The sequence below is a fragment of the Colobus angolensis genome, unplaced genomic scaffold, assembly GCF_000951035.1.
Source record: "Colobus angolensis palliatus isolate OR3802 unplaced genomic scaffold, Cang.pa_1.0 Scaffold3, whole genome shotgun sequence".
NCBI lineage: Eukaryota > Metazoa > Chordata > Mammalia > Primates > Cercopithecidae > Colobus > Colobus angolensis.
Genome location: NW_012116265.1, coordinates 26,914,146 through 26,935,297, shown reverse-complemented (window position 1 = coordinate 26,935,297; position 21,152 = coordinate 26,914,146). Strand labels below are relative to the sequence as shown.

The following is a 21,152-nucleotide window of genomic DNA, read 5'->3' as shown; positions in this document are numbered from 1 at the left end:
AAATGTGCAGAGAGAAATGATAATTCACAAGAAAGTCTCAACCTGGTTTAAGAGAGGCAATTCTATTTTTTTTTTTTTTTTGAGATAGGGTCTCGCTCTGTCACCCAGACTGGAGTGCAGTGACATGATCATGGCTCACTGCAGCCTTGACTTCCAGGCTCAAGTGATCCTCCCACCTCAATCCCCCCAAGTAGCTGGTACTACAGACGAGCACCACTACACCTGGCTAATTTTTGTATTTTTTTTTTTTTGTAGAGATGGGATTTTTGCCATGTTGCCCAGACTGGTCTTGAACTCCTGAACTCAAGTGATCCATCGTCCTTGGCCTCCCAAAGTGCTGGCATTAGAGGCATGAGCCTCCCTGCTCAGCCCAAGGGAGGCAATTCACACAGCAGTTCATGTACTTCACAGTTTGCTTATGGCCAACGTCAAGTCCTTTGGCTTTGGAGTCAAGCCTATAAGAAACAGTTCAAAAAATAGGGCTTCCCAGAAAAACTAGATCTTTTGTTCATTTTAATGGCAAACTGGGAGGCCCAGATAGAGGATCTGGAATATACAAGCTCTCCCAGCTCTCATGGGAGGCAGATCCTCTGGGAGGGTGTGAAAAAGAAGAGGCAGGACCAGTTTTACCTTGGCTTTTTCCCTGATGCCCTCAGTGCCTTTGGGCAAATTGCTCCCCTCCTGGGCTTCAGTTTTCTCATCTGTAAAATAAACAGCACCAGACTTGATGATTGCTCAGGTCCATCCACCCCAAGAGCAGAATTCTGTGGCTCTAAACTGAGGGAGAGTGTCCCCAGAGACTGTTAGGTTAGGAGACTCAGTAAATAGCTGGACACAAAGTTCATCTCATTGAATAACTATGAGCGTTGAACAAAGGAATTCTTCAGGGAAGCCAACAGGCTCCAAGTTACTCCTGCCCTACCCCTGAGCCAGATGAATTCCATGAAACCAAAATCAGAGAAATATAGAGTGATGGGGTACTGACCTCCAGGTCAGCAGAGGATATGCTCCTGGTAGTTAGAAGGGTGTCCTGCCAAGCACACCACCCGCTGCAGTCCTGGCTTCTCCCCAGAATGTCCTTTCCCAGGAGGGGTGGCACAGTCACCACCTACCATCTGATGAGCCATTATTAGGACACTGAAGCCCATTCAACATGACATGGCGCAGGGCAGGGAGGGAGAGCTGCTATGCTAGGTGACAGAATAAGGATTCAAAAATATGCTGCTGACTTGAAAGATGGGCTGAAGCTAACAGGGTTATGCTTAATAGGGAGAAATGAGGATCCTAAGCTCAGATCCAGAAAGATCAACTAGACCAGGGTTTGGCAAACTACCAGCTCCAGCCTGCTGCCTGTCTTTGTAAAATAAAGTTTTTTTGGATCACAGCCGCGTCCATTTGTTTGTAGGCTCTCTGTGGCTGCTTTTACGCTGCAGTGGCAGTGTTGGGTAGTCACACAGGGACTACAGAGTCTAAAATATTTACTACCTTGCTGACCCCTAAACTAGACAAGGAAGTCCATATAGGGTGTATCTTAGTCTGTTTATGCTGTTTTAATGAAATACCACAAACTAGGTGGCTTATAAAAAACAGAAATATATTTCTCACAGTTCTGGAGACTGGGAAGGACAAGATCGAGGTGTCAGCAGGTTCAGTGTCTGGCGAGGGCTCACTTCCTGGTTCAAAGATAGCACCTTCTTCTGTGTCCTTACATGGTGAGATGAGGGGATCTCTCTCAGGCCTAATTCACAAGGGCACTAATCTCATTCTTAAATGTTCCACCCTCATGACCTAATCACCTCCCCAAGCCCCACTTCCTAATACCATCAGCTTGGAGGTTAAAGTTTAAACATAAATTTTGGGGAAACACAAACATTCACACTATAGCAGGAAGATTTGAATGTAAAGCAATTCAAGTGATAAAGATAAAGAAAAAAAGAAGATGAAAGATTATTATTTAGCCCTCTTTAATAGCATTCTGATATTAAGACAAAGATTGTGTTAGATAGGCAGGTCTCTTTTCAATGTAAATGATGAAAAGTAATAGGAAACTAGCTCAGCACAGGAGGGGTGTATTGGGAGGGTGACCAGGAGAAGGCAGGTGAGCCTCAGGACCCCTTCTCCTATAGCCACTTCTCGCTTGGTGCAGACTGGCTCCTGTGAGTGGCAAAAAACATGACTACGGTAAGGTTCTCGTCACTAGTTTGCTAGTTTTCAACAAACTTGCTCTTTTCTATTTTTTCTCAACACATGGAAAGATGATATGTCGTAGCCTGCCCTACAGTTAAGTGAGGCTATGGATCGAAATCTGGCGAATGTGGGTGGAAGTGAGCTGCGTCACTTTCAGGCAGCGGCCTTTAGAGCTGGGGAGCCTTCTTCATGCCCTTGGCCACCCCTTCATTCCTTCCACTTTCTTTCTTGCATCTGGAAGTGAAAGACTAAGATAACAGAGCCTCAGAAGAGTGGGATCTCAGACCCCTGAATTACCACTTGGAGGAGAGCTTCCCAGGAAACCTGCCCAACCCCATTAAACTTTGCATGAGAAAGAAATACATTTTTATTGGATTAAGCCACTAACACTTCAGGTTTGATTCATTTCTTATCATAGCCCATTCTTTTTTTTTTTTTTTTTTTTTTTTTTTGAGATGGAGTCTCGCTCTGTCACCCAGGCTGGAGTGCAATGGTGTGATCTCAGCTTACTGCAAGCTCCGCCTCCTGGGTTCGAGCAATTCTCCTGCCTCAGCTTCCCGAGTAGCTGGGATTACAGGTGTGCGCCAGCATGCTGGGCTAATTTTTTTTTCTATTTTTAGTAGAGATGGGGTTTCACTGTGTTAGCCAGGATGGATATCATAGCCCATTCTATATTGATCAATGTAGCTACCAATTGTTGTTGAATTTTATATTTTACCATTTCAGTCACCAGAGACGTATTCAAAAGCAAACATCCCTATAAATGAATTGATTGGAGCAGCTTAAATTTGGTGCCAACCTCTTAGCCAACCAGCTGGCCTTGGGAGCAGAATCATAGGTGAGTGTGGCAGCCCCTACAAGGACTGCATGGATGAAGTTTGGGGAAGGGGGATGATTTGCAGTTTCCAGAAGGAAGCCTGGAGGGGTGGTGGGGAGCTGTGGAGGGGAGAGACAGCAAAGGGAGATGACAAACAATAATGCTGCCCTGCTGATCACAGACACTTCAGTGTCACGCTCTCAGCATAGTATTTGAAATGGAATCCTGAGTCAGGATTCCTGACAAATTCATTAGAACAGACTGGAAACAGAGGGAGTAGGGCAATGAGGAAGAGGCCTTAAGAAGCCTTAAAGAACCTTGACCTAAGAGGTAGAATTGGAGGAAGTGGGGCTATTTAATCTTGAAAATAGAAGCCTTGGCAGGAACACAGTGATGCTCTTCGTGGCTGTGAAAGACCATCCCATGAGAGGAATACTGTGACACTCCAAAGGGCCAAACTAGGCGTGGAAGGTGTGACGACAGAAAAGTCAGACTGTAGCCCAACTTCAGGAGGAGTGTCTGTCCATAATAGCCAACCAGGAAGGGCCCAGACTCTTTTAGGAGGGGAGAAGCTGGCATCATGAGGACACACCAGCCAATTCTGTTCAGAATGCTGAAGACAGGATTCCTGCATTTTGGACTGCTTATTCTATCTGCACATTCCTTTCCAATACTAAGAGTCTGAAAATTAACTTAAATTGTTCATTCAGTCTGGCCAAGAGGATCCAGGAGGCGCTAACTACAGCCCAGGCCGAATGAGCTCTACTGTGAAGGAGGATACAGGCTGCATTAGATAAGTGCCACTTGTCCAGAAGCCAGCCTCTGCCCTCTCAAAGCCCAGAAGTACATGCAAATTATCTTATAATATTTCATACTATGAAGGACATCTTTTAGAAGTTTTCATCATGATTCAAAAATTATAGAAATGAGATGTGGATAATAAAAAAGATTTTAGATTTGGCTTTGGAAAAAAAAAAAAAACAATACACACATGCCCACCTCAAATTAGCAATCTGCAAGTAATGACAACAAGGCCTGGGAGGAGGCAGAGGTTGCAGTGAACCAAGATCGCACAACTGTACTCCAGTCTGAGCAACAAAGCAAGACTCTGTCAAAAAAAAAAAAAAAAAAAAAAAGAGGGTTGTGGTAGGCACTTGGGAGGGCCTGCAAAAGATGCTCTTTCATGGCACTCTTGTCACTGATCCTTGAACCCAAGGCTAGAAGGCAGGGCATGGGAAAGTGCGGCAGCAAGGAGGAGGGAGTCTTCTGACAATGGTCCCCTGTACCTTGTAGGCTGACAGGCAGGGACAACGTACACTCAGAAACAATGCAGAGGCTCAGATAGTGCTATGTGGTGTAGTATCAAGGCCTTCTCCCCTCATTTTCCAGTTGAGGCCTAATATGGTTTGGCTCTGTGTTCCCACCCAAATCTCATCTTGTAGCTCCCATAATTCCCACGTATTGTGGGAGGAACCCAGGGGGAGATGATTGAATCATGGGGACGGGTCTTTCTCGTGCTGTTCTCATGATAGTGAATGGGTCTCATGAGATCTGATGGTTTTAAAAAATGGGAGTTTTGGCCTAGCGCAGTGGCTCAAGCCTGTAATTCCATTACTTTGGGAGGCAGGCAGATCACCTGAGTTCAAGAGTTCATGACCAGCCTGACCAATATGGAGAAACCCCGTGTGGAGGCACATGCCTGTAATCCCAGCTACTTGGGAGGCTGAGGCAGGAGAATTGCTTGAACCTAGGAGGTGGAGGTTGTGGTGAGCCGAGATTGTGCCATTGCACTCCAGCCTGGGCAACAAGAGCAAAACTCTGTCACAAACAAACAAACAACAAAACAAACAAACAACCAAAAAAAAAAAAAAAAACACAGGAGTTGCTCTGCAAAATACCTTTTTTTTTGCCTGCTGCCATCCATATAAGATGTGACTTGCTTCTCCTTGCCTTCCGCCATGATTATGAGGCATTCCCAGTCATATGGAACTGTAAGTCATTAAACCTCTTTCTTTTGCAAGTTGCCCAGTCTCAGGTATGTCTTTATCAGCAGCATGAAAATGGACTAATGCAGTAAATTGGTACCAGCAGAGTGGGGCACTGCTGAAAAGATACCCAAAAATGTGGAAGCAACTTTGGAACTAGGTAACAGGCAGAGGTTGGAACAGTTTGGAGGGCTCAGAAGAAGACAGGAAAATGTGGGAAAGTTTGGAACTTCCTAGAGACTTGTTGAATGGCTTTGCCTAAAATGATGATAGCGATACGGACAATAAAGTCAGGCTGAGGTGGTCTCAGAGGGAAATGAGGAACTTGTAGGGAATTGGAACAAACGTGACTCATCTTATGCCTTAGCAAAGAGAATGGTGGCATTTTGCCTCTGCCCTAGAGATTTGTGGAACTTTGAACTTGAGAGAGTTGATTTAGGATATCTGGCAGAAGAAATTTCTAAGTAGCAAAGCATTCAAGAGGTGACTTGGGTGCTGTTAAAGGCATTCAGTTTTATAAGGGAAGCAGAGCATAAAAGTTCAGAAAATTTGCAGACTGACAATGCGATAGAAAAGAAAATCCCATTCCCTGAGGAGAAATTCAAGCTGGCTGCAGAAATTTGCATAAGTAACGAGAAATTGAATGTTAATCCCCAAGACAATGGGGAAAATGTCTCCAGGGCATGTCAGAGGTCTTCATGGCAGCCCCTCCCATCACAGGCCCAGAAGCCTAGGAGGAAAAAGTGGTTTTGTGAGTCAGGCCTAGGTCCTCCATGCTGTGTGCAGCCTAGGGACTTGGTACCTTGCATCCCAACTGCTCTAGCCATGACTGAAAGAGACCAACGTAGAGCTTGGGCCGTGGCTTCAGAGGGTGTAAGCCTCAAGCCTTGGCAGCTTCCACATGGTGTTGAGCCTGTGAGTGCACATAAGTCAAGAACTGGGGTTTGGGAACCTCCTCCTAGATTTCAGAAGATGTATGGAAATGCCTGGATGCACAGACAGAAGTTTGCTGCAGGGGAGGGGCCCTCATGGAGAACCTCTGCTAGGGCAGCATGGAAGGGAAATGTGGGGTCAGAGCCTCCACAGAGAGTCCCTACTGGGGTATCGCCTAGTGGAACTGTCACAAGAGCCAGGAGAGGGGCTATACCCTGCCAATCCACAAGGGCAGAGCTGCTCAAGACTATGGGAACCTACCTCTTGCATCAGTGTGATCCGGATATGAGACATGGAATCAAAAGAGATCATTTTGGGGCTTTAAGCTTTGACTGCCCTGCTGGATTTCAGACTTGCATGGGGCCTGTAGCCCCCTTTGTTTTGGCCAATTTCTCCCATTTGGAATGGCTGTATTTACCCAATGCCTGTACCCCCATTGTATCTAGGAAGTAACTAACTTGTTTTTGATTTTACAGGCTCATAGGTAGAAGGGGCTTGTCTTGTCTTGGATGAGACTTTGGACTGTGGACTTTTGAGTTAATGCTGAAATGAGTTGAGACTTTGAGGGACTGTTGGGAAGGCATGATTGATTTTGAAATGCGAAGATATGAGATTTGGGAGGGACCAGGGGTGGAATGATACGGTTTGGCTCTGTGTCTCCATCCAAATCTCATCTGGTAGCTCCTATAACTTCCACATGTTGTGGGAGGAACCTGGTGGGAGATGATTGAATCATGGGGGCAGGTCTTTCCCATGCTGTTCTCATGATAGTGAATGGGTCTCACGAGATCTGATGGTTTTAAGAAACAGGAATTTGAGCTGGGTATGCTGGCTCCAGCCTGTAATCCCAGCACTTTGGGAGGCTGAGGCAGGTGAATCACCTGAGGTCAGGAGTTTGAGACCAGCCTGGCCAATATGGTGAAGCCCCGTCTCTACTAAAAATACAAAAATTAGCCAGGTGTGATGGCACACACCAGCTACTTGGGAGGCTGAGGCAAGAGAATCACTTGAACCCAGGAGGCAGAGGTTGTAGTGAGCGGAGATTACACCACTGCACTCCAGCCTGCTGGGTGACAGAGTGAGACTATGTCTCAAAAACAAAACAAAAAAAAAGAAATGGGAGTTTCTCTGTACAAGCTTTTTTTTTTTGCCTGTCACCATCCATGTAAGTTGTGACTTGCTTCTCCTTGCCTTCTGTCAGGACTGTGAGATGTTCCCAGCCATATGGAACTGTAAGTCATTAATCCTCCTTCTTTTGTAAATTGCCCAGTCTCTGCTATGTCTTTATCAGCAGCATGAAAACAGACTAATACAAGGTCCAAGTGGCCCTGTGCCTTAACTTACTGGCAGGACTAGGATAAGAACTCTCCTCTTCCAGGTTTTATAGGAAGCAGGGCAGTGTGGGGTAGTGGTTAGGAGCAAAGAGGAGAGCCAGGCCATCTAGCTTTGAATCCTGACTCTTGTTACTTATCAGCTGTGTAACCTGGAGCAAGTTAATTTCTCCCTCTGTGCCCAGTTTCTCGATTATAAGATGTGGCTAGAGACAGCATCTACCTCAGAGGCCTGTTTTAAGGATTGGAATGGTTATTATTTCCAGGGCTCAGATATGGTAAGTATTTGCCCAAGACCACATAGGCAGGAAGAGGCAGATCCAGAAATGGAACCCAAATCTGCTGGATCCTGAAACCTGAGCTTTTCCTGCCCCCCCACCCTAGCCATGTGACCTCCCTTAGCCCACACAAGAAAATTTTTTCTGCTATTATCTGGGGCATAGGGGTCTCCCCTGTTCAAGCCTGTGTGTGCTAGACACTTGTGAATCTTCTGTCTTCACACACGGGGACATGGAGGCACAGTACGGTCACAGTGACATGTCACCCCAGGAAGGGGTATTGAGTAGCTGAGCCTGTGCCAGACCTCTTTTGTGTCAAGCTCTTGAGATGAAAGTAACCAAATAGTGTGCTCAAAAGCTGCTCCAATTACCCCCCGGGGAATCAGCTTGGGCCTAGGGCTCTGTCAAGGAGGCTAGGTTGACCAGTCAAAGTGCCCCTTTTCCTGGCTTCAGAGGCATCCTGAGCCAGCCGGCCATTGTGCAAAGGAAGTCCCTGAGGGAGGGAGCAGGAGAGCCGAGGTGAAGGAGAGCCAGGAAAAGTATCCTGCCCTCCCAGCTGAGACGGAGGGCCTGCCTGGCGCTCCCGTCCTGTACACACCTCCCACCAGCCTGTTCAGGTAGCTGGGATGCTGACGCACTGAATCCTTGAACGACCTTTCCTCAGGTCTGGCTGTCGCCTTCCTGCCCATCGGGGATGTATCAATAGATTTTTAGCTGCACCTATTTTTGCCCCCAAAAGATGCTGATGGCCTGAGCTGTTCCTAATCTCATGCCAGGTCAGGGTGGTGTCCCTGTCTCAGACACTATGGTGGGTTACAGGTTCAGAGCTGGGATGAGAAGCAGCGGGTGGAGAGGGGGCGGCTGAGTCAGAAATGCACATGGGGAGCCACCATCTGCTGGGCCTTGGCTGAGGTTCCAGAGCTGTGGAGGGAGGGGCAGAGGAGGTGACCCAGGCTTAGAGCTCAGCCGTGAGCGTCAGGAAGACACAGGACCCAGTGAGCGTGGCTGTGATTGTAGATCCTGGCTCCGCCGCTTGTCAGCTAGCTGAACTTTGGCAACCTCTTTGAACCTCAGCTTTCTCACCTGAAAATGGAGGAGAATCATACCTCCCTCTCAGGAGGGCCTTAAAAAAGGTATCAAGTCCTTAGATTAGCACCAGCAGCAGAGCAAGGGCTGGCTTCAGGGCAGCAAGCCAGACTTCTGGAACCAAACTCCTTGGGTTAAAAGCCTCATGGTGTCACTTACTGGTTGTGTCCCCTGGGGGGCATGGTAGGAGTGTACTTAACCTCTCTGCTCCTCAGTTTCCCCATCTGTAAAATAGACATAGTAATGGTTAAATGCTTCATGCAATTGTTATAAGAATTTAAATGGCTTAATGCTTACAAAGCACTTCGAACAATGCTTGACACAAATCATGAGCGCTTGCTAAATACATAGCTGACATGCTTGTTCATCCTTATAAACCTATGCAGCTTTACCTGTTGAAATTCCTTCCCAGCATCTGATGAACAAATCCTCCTTGAAACTGTCATCCCTCCATCTTCTAAGGATGACACCTTAAATTTTGTTCTTCATGTGACGCTAACTGTATGGCATCCCCTCACCTTTGTGTCTCCTTCTCCTCCAAATGTCAGCTGGGGCTTTCTGAGTATGTAGAACTCCAAACACTCATCCCATGTACTCTGATCTTCAGGCACTCATTCATTCATGTATTCACTCATTCATTCATCAAACATGAATGGGCGTCTCTCATGTCCTTGCATTAGGGACTGGAGGCATAGTAAAAAAAAGCCAAGTGTTCTCTGCCTTTGAGGAACTCACAAATGGAGAGATGGAAACTAAAAAGTAAGAAAATATATCATTAAAGTGGACTTTAATAAGTTATATAATAAGGGGGAATACCCTGGGTCCCATGGGAACACAAAGGCAGGGCCCTAACCTAGGCTACGGAGTTGGGAAGAGTCGTCTGGAAGAGGACATCCCCTGAGGGGCGTCCTGTCCCAGCCAGGGCAGCGTTCTTTCTCTCTGTTTTTTTCTTTTTTTTCTTTTTTGATATGGAGTCTCACTCTGTTGCCTAGGCTCGGTGCAACCTCTGCCTCCTGGGTTTGAGTGATTCTTGTGCCTCAGCCTTCCAAGTAACTGGGATTACAGGCATGTGCTACTATGGCTGGCTAATTTTTGGATTTTTAGTAGAGACGGGGTTTCACCATGTTGACCGGGCTGGTCTTGAACTCCTGACCTCAAGTGATCCAACCGCCTTGGCCTACCAAAGTGCTGGGATTATAGGCACGAGCCACCGTGCAGGGCAGCTTTCTTATTGAGCACGGTCAGACGCTGCCAGCCTGTCTGCTGCTGCCCAGCCTCGCCAAGGTGCTGGCCAGGTCTGGCTGTAGCCCCGCTGCTCACTGTCTTTCTCACCCTCTTCACACTTGGCTGCCCCTCAGTTTCTCATCCCCCCGTTCCCTCCCACCCCCAAGCCTTTCCTGTGCCATCCCCTGTGTCTGCAGTGTTCTTCCTTCCCCTCTGTGGCTCGCAGTTAATGACCTGTTCTTTTAGATCTTGATGCAATCGTGACTTCCTCCAGGGAGCCTTCCCTGACTACCCTGACTAGGTCAAATCCCCCACTACAGATGCTCCTAGAACTATGTGCTCCTATCTTGTAGTTATGACATACACATCGTGAGATTATCTAATTCTCACTTCTCCTATGGATCAAAAACAGGATTTAAAAAATCACAGAATTAATAAATAATAAATGAAAAGCTAGGACCATGTGCACATTAATTCTGAGACACTATGGAAATTTCTGCTTCCCTTTAAAATCATTTAGAATAATCATTTATTTATAATTATTTATAACTATCATTTATCATATATAATAAGTTATATATGGGTTCATTTGTTTCTTTATTCAATCATTCCACAAATATTAATTAAGCATCTGCTTTGGGTCAGGTGCAGTTCCCAGCACTAGGAGGAGAAAACAGTGAAAGATGTGATCTCTACCCTCTTGAGCTTACATTTGGGTAGAGAAGACAGAATAAAGAGACAAATACCATTTTGGACATAGGCCCTGGCAAAGATTTCATGCAAAGCAATGGCAACAATCACAAATTGACAAATGGGACCTAATTAAACTAAAGAGCTTCTACACAGCAAAAGAAGCTCTCAACAGAGTAAACGGACAGTCTACAGAATGGGAGAAAATATTTTCAAACTCTGCATCTGACAAAGGTCTAATATCCAGAATCTATAAGGAACTTAAACAAATTAACAAACAAAAAAACCAAACAACTCCATGAAAAAGTGGGCAAAAGTCATGAAGAGACACTTCTCAAAAGACGACATCCATGTGACCAACAAGCATAAGAAAAAATGCTCAACATCACTAATCATAAGAGAAATACAAATCAAAACCACAATGAGATATCATCACATACCAGTCAGAATGACTATTATTAAAAAGTCAAAAAATAAGGCCGGGCGTAGTGGCTCACACCTGTAATCCCAGCACTTTGGGAGGCCAAGGCAGGTGGATCACCTGAGGTCAGGAGTTCAAGACCAGCCTGCTGTCTCTACTAGAAATACAAAATTAGCCGGGCATGGTGGTGGGTGCCTGTAATTCCAGCTACTTGGGAGGCTGAGGCAGGAGAATCGCTTGAACCCGGGAGGCGGAGGTTGCAGTGAGCCGAGATCGTGCCATTGCACTCCAGCCTGGGCAAGAAGAGCGAAACTCCATCTCAAAAAAAAAAAAAAGTCAAAAATTAACATATGCTGCAAGGCTGCGGGAAAAGGAATGCTTACACACTGCTGATGGAAATGCAAATTAGTTTAGTCACTGTGGAAAATAGTCTGATGATTTCTCAAAGAACTTGAAACAGAACTACCATTTGACCTACCAATCCCATTACTGGGTTGTATACCCAAAGGCACATAAATTGTTCTACCCTAAAGAGACATGCATATGTATGTTCATTACAGCACTATTCCCAATAGAAAAGACATGGAATCAACCTAAATGCTCATCTACGGTGGAGTGGATAAAGAAAATGTGGTACATATACACCATAGGATACTACACAGCCATGAAAAAGAATGAGATCATGTCCTTTTAGCAACATGGATGAAGCTGGAGGCCATTATCCGGAGTGAATTAATGCAGGAACAGAAAAACAAATACAGCATCTTCTCGTTTATAAGTGGGAGCTAAATACTGAGTACACATGGACATAAATATGAGAACAATAGACACTGGGGCCTACTTGAGGGTGGAGGGTAGGAGGAGGGTCAGGATTGAAAAACTACCTATAGGGTACTATGCTTATTAGCTGGGTGACAAAATAATCTGTACACCAAACCCTCAGACACTCAATTTACCTATATAAGAAACCTGCACATATACTCTTTAACAGTTTGAAAAGTTAGAAAGAAAAGAAAAAAGAAACAAACAACAGGGCATGGTAGCTCATGCCTGTAATCCCAGCAGCTTGGGAGGCTGAAGTGGGAGGATGGCTTGAGGCCAGGATTTGGGAGTTAGAGATCGTCTTGGGCAACAAAGTGAGACTCTATCTCTGCAAAAAATGTTTTAAAAATTTAGCCAGGTGTGGTGGCATGTGCCTGTGGTCCCAGCTACTTGGGAGGCTGAGGCAGGAGGATCATTTGAGCCCAGGAGTTTGGAGGTTGCAGTGTGAGCTAGGATAGCACCACTGCACTCCTGGCTGGGCAACAGAGAGAGAGACCTTGTCTCCAAAACTAAACAAAACAAACAAATGCCTAAAGAAGGAAGCCACAGACTTTGGAAAGCAGCCGGTTGTCACGGCCCCCCAGCTACAGGACTTTATTTCAAAAGTCCCACTAGGGGCTCACTAGGAGCTGTCAATGAGGATGACGTTGGCACTAGAAAAACAGGAAATCTCTTTGGAAAAGTCCAGCTGGTGGTCTGGGCTCTAGCCTCTGTGAAGTGACTCCCCTGCTGTAGGCTGTTGTCTCTTATTGGTAACCAGATGCTCCAGGAGCAGCGGGCTGGCTGGCCTCTGAGGTGACAGAACACCTGAGGCCCCAGCTGGTGGGGGATGAGGGCAGGGCTGCTCTCTGGTGCCAGGTGTCCTTCTTAGCTGGTCAGAGTGCTGCTGTTGGCTAAGGATCCCTGTGGCCTGACATTCCCCTGCTTCAGCAGCCAGGAGCGGGAAATGAAGGTGGAGCTAGCCAATCTCTTGTGACAGGGAGTGCTGCAGCCCTTGAAACCTGAGGAGAGCTGAGCCTTTGCCTTGCTCACCCGTCCCAGGGTGAACTTGCAGCTTTGGATCTTTGCTGTACTGAATGGGGGACCCATTAGAGTGGATACAGGGTGACAGGGAAAGGCTGAGACTGCCTTGTGGAAGATGGATTTGTGGAGTGGAGCTGGAGTGGTGGGTGAGGAGCCTCCTCCTCAGATTTGATGAATTGGTGTGCGGTACACTGTCCTTTATGGACTCATAATAACCCCTGCCAACTCTCTGGTTCGTTCAACAAATGTTTATTGAGCTCCTACTATGTGCCAGACCCACAGCGTGCCGCGTGCTCAGGATACCACAAAGATGATGTGGTCCCCAGCATCCCCAGTGGGTAACAGTTATCCCCATTTGGGTAACATATTGTTCTTTCTAAGCATTTGTCAGGATCTCAACTGATACTAGTCAAAAGCCTGTGAATCCCATAGAGCATTACTGTTGCTCCCATTTGAAGGATGGGAGAGGGGAGACAGAGAGAGGACTTGCTTAAGGGAAGCTAGGTAGAACCAGGTCTTGTGTAGTCTTTTCACTGACCCCCTACCAAGGGGAGTCAGGGAACTGATACTTTATACGCTATTTTTTTCCTTACTTTTTTTGTTTGTTTGTTTGTTTGGTTTGAGGCAGGGTCTCGCTCTGTCACCCAGGCTAGAGTGCAGTGGCCTGATTTCGGCTCACTGCAGCCTCGATCTCCGGGGCTCAAGCCTCTCACCTCAGCCTCCTATGTAGCTGGGACTACCAAAGTGCACCACCATGCCTGGCTAATTTTTTTTTTTTTTTTAGATGGAGTCTTGCTCTTGTCACCCAGGCTGGAGTGCAATGGCACGATCTCGGCTCACTGAAACCTCCTCCTGCTGGGTTCAAGTGATTCTCCTGCCTCAGTTTCTTGAGTAGCTGGGATTACAGGTGCCTGCCACCATGCCAGGCTAACTTTTTTGTATTTTTAGTAGAGACGGGGTTTCGCCATTTTGGCCAAGCTGGTCTCGAACTCCTGACCTCATGATTCGCCTGCCTCAGCCTCCCAAAGTGCTAGGATTACAGGTATGAGCCACTGCACCTGGCCTATACTATTGGTTTTTAATGATTCACCCTAATCATTAGAGTCTGATAGCAAAATCTGATGAATTAGGGAAGGCTTCATGGAACTCCTGAGCTTGTTTTCTCTATTCACTATTTCATTTTTGGCACCTACTTGTTGAATGAAACCGACGCCCTTCACAGGCAAGAGGATAGATTAGAGACCTATTTAAAGTTCTTGCTTTCACCATGCATGTCACACCCTGATACCCATCTTGAAAAGCCCTGCTTAGAAGGTCTTACTGGCTGGATGCAAACACAGCTTCATTTGAAGCTGAAAGGGCTCCCTGGTTACACATAAGCTTCTTGAGGGTCAGAGACATCGCTTGGGCTTCTGTGCCTCCCAGTACCAAAGAGCACACATGCTGTTCTTCACGTAGGCGCTTAATAAACCCTAATTGATTCGTTGATTGGGAACAACAATTATATAGTTGAAGTGCCTGGGAAGACAATCTCCCAGGGCTGCCAGCCAGCTGGGGGCTCAAGGGACAGGTGATTTCAAATCAATGTGCTTGCTCATCCCCAAGGCAAAGTTTAAAACGGATGACTGAAGCATTCTTTTAGAACAGTGCAAAATTGCAAACGTGCAAATAGCCAGCAATAGGGGGATAGCTAAACTAACTGGGTTATATTAAGATTCTGGAAGACTCTACAGTTATTTTAAAAAGCAAGTATGTTGTCTATTTTAATACAGAGAAATGTGTATCAGGTACCAAAATGGGAGAAGCAGAATATGAAAAGTATGTAGAAATAAACATACACTTAGAAAGACAAGAAGAAAAGGTGACCATGTAGTAGCTCCCCATCCTCCCACTCCTCCCTTTTTTGGTAAAGTTCATTCAGCAAAAGGGATGGTTATAACAGGGTCATGTATCTCATACTGTGTGGTGTCATGGGAGGAGTCCCTGGACCACATCACCAGATGACCCAGGGATCCTGGTGCTGCTAATTATGAACAACCTACTCTCCCTATCCTCAGTTTGTTATCTGTGAGGTGTGAATTATAACACTTGCCTTGCCTGTCTTGCCAGGTAAGGCTGTAAGGAAATTAAGAGTCTATCGGCCAAGTGCAGTGGCTCACACCTGTAATCCCAGCACTTTGGGAGGCTGAGGCAGGTGAATCAGGAGGTCAGGAGTGCGAGACCAGCCTGGCCAACATAGTGAAACCCCATCTCTACTAAAAGTACAAAAATTAGCCAGGCATGATGGCACACACCTGTAGTCCCAGCTACTCGGGAGACTGAGGCAGGAGAATTGCTTGAACCCGGGAGGCAGAGGTTGTGGTGAGCTGAGATTGTGCCACTGTATTACAGCCTGGGCAACAGTGAGACTCCGTCTCAAAAAAAAAAAAAAAAGTCTTTACCCCATGTAGTTGGATATTCATAGGTTTCTGTGTAGAAATAATGATGTATTTGACTATGGGGTGCTGACTGACACTTAGCTTATATAGCACATAAATGTTTTACCTTTCCAGAATCCAAAAATTCTCACAAAATCCCATGGGTTTGGGGTAAGGGATCACGGTCCTGTATAAAGCATATTAGACATTTTTTTATTTAACTCAACCTTCACAGTAATCCTACGGAGTAGGTTTTACCATCTCCATTTTACAGATGAGAAAACTTGTGTGTAGAGAGGTTAAGTAATTTGCCTTCCTATTCATTATAAATAGTACAGGCTAGATGAGGACCATTCTAAAGTCCATAATTTTGGTCATTATGACCTCACCAGCAGGATTCCAGAAATGCTTGTTGGAGTGGCATCTTCTTGCATTTTCCTTGTGAAATGAATGAAGGAGAATGTCTCTCCTAATAGCTGACATTGATTGGGTGCTAAGCACTTGATAATCATTGCCTCTTTTAGTCTCCACCACTCTGGGAGGTCTAGACTATTATTGGCCCCATTTTCAGATAACGAAACTGAGTCTCAGACAGGTTACATAACATGTCCACGTGAGTCAGGAACCTGGAATTCAAACTCCAGTCTAATGACTCTAAAGCCTGGGGTACTGCATCTTTGTTGGGCAATCAGGAAGTTCCCAGGGGTACATGGAGCATAAAGAGCCACATTCCAGAAAGGCTGAGAAAGAGGGTGGTTGCAATCAGAGTTATGAACATGGAGCAACCTAGTCCCCTCCATTTTCTAGAGATTTCCCTTCCCTCCCCCTCCCTTACCCTCACTCTTCTTCCTTCTGGACAACTAAGTCAGCTGTCATCTCAAGGATATGAAACATAAGCCAGGATTGGATGTCACGTGCCCTCAGCAGAGTCATAGGAAGAAAAAAAAAAAAACTAGAAACAACGCACAGTCAGAAGAAGAAAAATTGTTTCTTAGGCTGCTCAGGGCACATGCAAAGGCAGAAACAATGAGATATTCCTGCAAAAGGTGCCATCTGGTCCTGCTGGTCAGCAAGTCTGAGATCCTGGGAGAACAGATTGAGTGAAAGTCAGCAAAATAACACTAAATAACACCTGATGTCATTTTGTTTTTATTTCTGAAGGAATCCAAGGAACAGGCTTGCCCTTGGAGATTGAAGAGGGGCCAGGCAAGGTTCTGCCTCCTGTTCTGACCTTTGGCTTTGATTGGGCAGGTCAGGTTGTCCCTGGAGCTGCCCAGTGGGCAAGCCAGGGAGGCTCTGGGCACCAGCTGTCCTTGACTGCCTGTCCCTAAAGAACTCCTGGGGCCTCTACTGCAGAAAAGGACAACAGCTAAATCAGGCATAGACTGTAACAGGTGATGTCTCCTGGAGGTGGGGTACGGGTTAGACGAGAGATACTAGCTCAGAGCATGAGCAACATTTCATGAAGGTTAGGATGGGGGAGTGTGAGGGTTAAAGATATGATCACAGGTGATGGTCAGATGTTTACAAAGAAGTCAGACATGTGGCAGGGATCTGGATTGTACCCATGCGGAAAGTTCTCACTGCTGTATACAGAATGGGGAAAGGGACTGGTTGCAACTAACTGAAGTAATTTTCTTTTTCTTTTTTTTTTATTTTTAGAGAGCCAGCTTCTTACTCTATCACTCAGGCTGGAGTGCAGTGATCATAGCTCACTGCAGCCTCGTACTACTGGGCTCAAGCAATCCTCCTGCCTCAGCCTCCCAAGCAGCTAGGCCTACAGCCATGAGCCACCACACCTGGGTAATTTCTTCAAAAAAGCAGAGACAGAGTCTTGCTATCTTGCCCAAGCTAGTCTCAAACTCCTGAGCTCAAGCAATCCTCCCACCTTAGCCTCCCAAAGCTCTGGGATTGCAGGCGTGAACCACCACGCCCGGCCAACAAAGAAATTTATTGGAAAGCTGTGAGGGGCACTTTGTGGAGTCAAAGGAAAGGCTGAAGAACAAACTGAGAGGGCAATAGAAAGCCAAATGCCTCCAAGGATCCAGGTAGCAGGAGTTATTGAACTGTCTGTTTAGGTTTTGTGTTAAGATTCAAATCAAGGGAAAGAGGTTGAGTGTTCTGGTTTGGGTTAGAAGTCCATCCTTGGCCTAGGGAGAAGAGGACCCACCAATACCATAGCCAATGGGAGAGGGGTCATTCTACAAAGCAGGAAATAACTGTATTGCACTTAGTAAGGATGTTGTAAGCTTCCACTAGCTAGCATTACTAATTCTTCCTGATTTGCCTGGTTTTGCCACTGAAAGTTCCATGTCCTGGGAAATCCCTCAGTCCCAAGCAAACCAAGTCAGCTGGTCATCCTACAACCAACAGGGTGGTGATCCTGAGTTGGCTGTGAAAAATCCCCCAGAGGCAATGCCTGACTGGACATGGTGGCTCACACCTGTAATCCCAGCACTTTGGGAGGCCGAGGTGGGAGGATCAGTTGAGCTCAGGAGTTTGAGACCAGCCTGGGCAACATAGTGAGACCTCATCTCTACTTTTAATTAAAAAATTTTTTCAAATATATTAAAAACCAAAGGCAATGCCCAGAAGACTTAATAACATGGATGTCTAATATTCCATTTTAAGATGCTTGCTGTGCCAAGCTGGGATCTAGTGCCCCACCGGCTAGACCATCAGCATAGTCAACTTTTGCACTCAGCCTAGGGGGAGGCTAGAATGTGCTCCCAGTGAACTCAACTCAACTAACTACATCTGAGCTAAATACACTGACCTAAGTCTCAGAGAGGCTCAGTCTCTTGTCCAAAGTTATATAGACAGCAAGTGGTAGAGACAGGGTTACAACTAAAGTCTGTCCGAGTCAATACCTCTGCTACCTCTTCCCTACCTTTGCCCTACTCTGGGAAGGTCCAATACTGCCAACAACCTTGAGACTCCAAGGGTCTATGGGACTTGAGCTCTCACGTAGCTTCAGGAGGACCTCAGCCGGCTCAGCTCACAGAGTTTCGGGTGCATGAGGTGGCACAGGGTGTGTGTGTGTGTGTGTGTGTGTGTGTGAGAGAGAGAGAGAGAGAGAGAGAGAAAGAGAAAGAGAGAGAGAGAGGAGCCCTGCACCACCCGGCCTGGTGCAATCTACTCCAGGGTAGGAGTGCTTATGTAGCAGGTACAGAGAAAGTTTTGCCAAAACAAAACAGATCCATATTTCCAGTCCCGCTGACCCTAATCCATGGCCTCTGAGAGAACAGGATGGAGGCTAAGGGTGCCTGGGACCCCAGGCTCTCCCTGCAGCCTCCCCTGGCCTGTGCCCTCCTCCTCAGAATGGGGTTTCCTGGAAGGGGCTGGGTGAGGCCCCACAGGTCTTCCTTAAAAGCACTCACATCCATTACCCTCTGTCCCTCTGCGCCCACCCTCCAGAGCCCTACAGGCTCTGACCCCTGTCTGCTTCTCTCACCCGCATCCTGTACTCCTCCTCACCCTCTCCCTCACCATGCTCCAGCCACATCAGCCTTTTATCTGTACCTCAAACTCTTCGAGCTCATTCCCATCTTTGGCTCTTGTACTAGCTGTTTCCTCTGCACAAAACACTCTCCCCACACCTTCACCAGGGGACTCTCATCACGATCTAGGCTTCAGACTAAATAACATCTCTTCTGGCAGACCTTTTGGGGCTACCCAGTCTAGAGAAGCTCCCTATTCATTTGCACACCACCCTGTTTTAATGTATCACGATCTGTTATTTTCACAAGTTCTGCTCTCTGTGTGTTCTCAGCCTTCACACATGCTGTGCTTTCAACCTGGAGTGCCTGCTCTTCACCTCACCTCCTGCTTCACCCCCTGTCCTGGCTAAATCAGACACAGAAATATTTCCTGATCTCCCCTCCTAGATCTGGGTTAATCCCTCTTTCCCTAACAGTGAGCCATCAGAGATGTCGGCACCCTGTAATTCCATTGAAGGCATCCTACAGTGAGGACACAGGAGTCTGTCTTGCTCCCTGTTGTGCTGCAGGCCTAGTGTAGGGAGGCCCTGGTGCACAGCAGGTGAATAGATGAACAAAGTCAGCTGCGTTGACAACACTGGAAGAACGTAGCCACTCTGCTGGTGACCGGCACACAGAGGGCTTCCAGGTGCCAGGACTGGGTTTGTAAACTGAAGGCAGAGCGAGGGGAAGCTCCACGGAGACAGAAACCAATGGTGCCGGCTTTAAGTGAGCTCATCAGTCTCCAGATGGGCTAACAGGAGAAAGAGTGTTCCAGGAAGAGGTAACATAGGGGCTGAAGGCCCAGAGGCAGTGAACGGGAGCTGCAGGGAGAACTACAAGTCAGTCTCCCTGGATGGCACAGGGCTGGGGCAGAGGCAAGAAATGAGGCCAAACCACAAAGGGTTTGTAAGCCTTGCTAAGGTGTCGAGCTTGATCGTTAGGGTAATGGGAAATCATTAGAGTCTGAAGTAGGGAATGAAATGGTCAGATCTGCATCTAAACAGAAACTTCACAACAGCTACAGGTATATCTTGGGGTGCCTAAATCCTTGCGTTCCCTCCCAGATGACCACACACTGTGCTTCCAGCTCTCACTCCTCATGGAATTCCTAAGTGGGTACAAAATGCAAGGGCTTCAGCCACTGTGCCCGGCCCAGGCTGGAATCTTGCTGTCCAGAAATGCAGACATTTACTGTGCCCTGCCAGTTGCCTATACTCCTCGACCCCTATACTGGGGTGAATGGTGGCCCACCCAAAAGGTGTAGCCATGCCCAAGCCCCCTGAAGCTGTGAATGTTACCTTATTTTGAAAAGGGGTCTTTGCAGATGTCATTAAGGATCTTAAGATGAGATCATCCTGGATTGCCTGGGTGGGCCCTACATGCAATGGTAGGTGTCTTTTTAAGAGACAGAAGAGGAGGAGACCATGTGACCACGGTGGCAGAAATGGGAGTGACGCTGCCACAAGCCTAGGAAGCCAAGGATTGCCGGTAGCCACCAGAGGCTGGAAGAGGCAAGGCCAGATCCTCCCCTAAAGCCTCAAAGGAGATGCAGCCTGCTGATGCCTTGATTTGACTTCTGTCTTCCAGAAGTGTGACAGAACACAGTTCCATTGTTTCGAGCTACTCATTTTGTGGTCATTCATTACAGCAGTCCTAGGACACTAATACAACCCCATACTCTAAGAAGCTTCAGCCCCAGGACCCTTCGCCATCTGGTGGACCCTTCTAAACCAGAAAACTTCCCTTCTGTTTAGAAGCTGTAATTGTGACAGAGGCAAACAGCCAGACCATATCATCTGTGGATCTCCTTCTCTGTATTGTTTGGCACTAAAAGGCTACCTTTGCCCAAACCAAGAAAGTGTATTACCAGAATGAAACAATGGACGGATCAGTGGAGCTGGATCTTTGGTCAAGGCTGGAAGACTCTAAGAGGGACATGCCGGCAGGGCTCTGCAGGAATTAATGGTTTGGAAACAGGGAGGAGGACAGTGAGTTGCTCTATGGTGGTGGGTACAGAAATGGCATGGATGGTTGTTGTCTAAATAGATTCCTAGCTTCAAGTTCCCAAAAGAGCCTGGGAACTGGTGTTCCGGAACACTCAGCCTGGCCTTTAGGGTGGGTTCACTAAGACTCTACTTGTCAAGAGTTTCTTAAAGCACCCACTATGTGCTTGCTGTGTTCGGCGCTGTACCCAGTTAGGCAACTGGCAGGGCACAGTAAATGTCTGCATTTCTGGACAGTAAGATTCCAGTCTGAGCCGGGCACAGTGGCTCACCTCTGTAATCCCAACACTTTGGGAGGCCAAGGCGGGTGGATCACCTGAGGTCAGGAGTTCAAGACTAGCCTGGTCAACATGACAAAAACCCTTCTCTACTAAAAATACAAAAAAATTAGCCAAGCATGGTGGCACGGGCCTGTAATCCCAGCTACTCAGGAGGCTGAGGCAGGAGAATCAC

The 21,152-nt window shown here is 46.9% G+C and overlaps 1 long non-coding RNA gene across 1 annotated transcript; it reads right to left on the bottom strand.

The window, feature by feature from the left end:
- Positions 1–505: 505 nt before the first annotated feature.
- Positions 506–9,127, bottom strand: LOC105517248. The gene is made up of 4 exons (XR_001002642.1): positions 9,010–9,127; positions 8,818–8,841; positions 4,704–4,801; positions 506–701 (listed from the first exon to the last, which is right to left on the bottom strand). It is a non-coding gene; the product is annotated as an uncharacterized LOC105517248 (long non-coding RNA).
- Between the last annotated feature and the right edge of the window lie 12,025 nt (positions 9,128–21,152).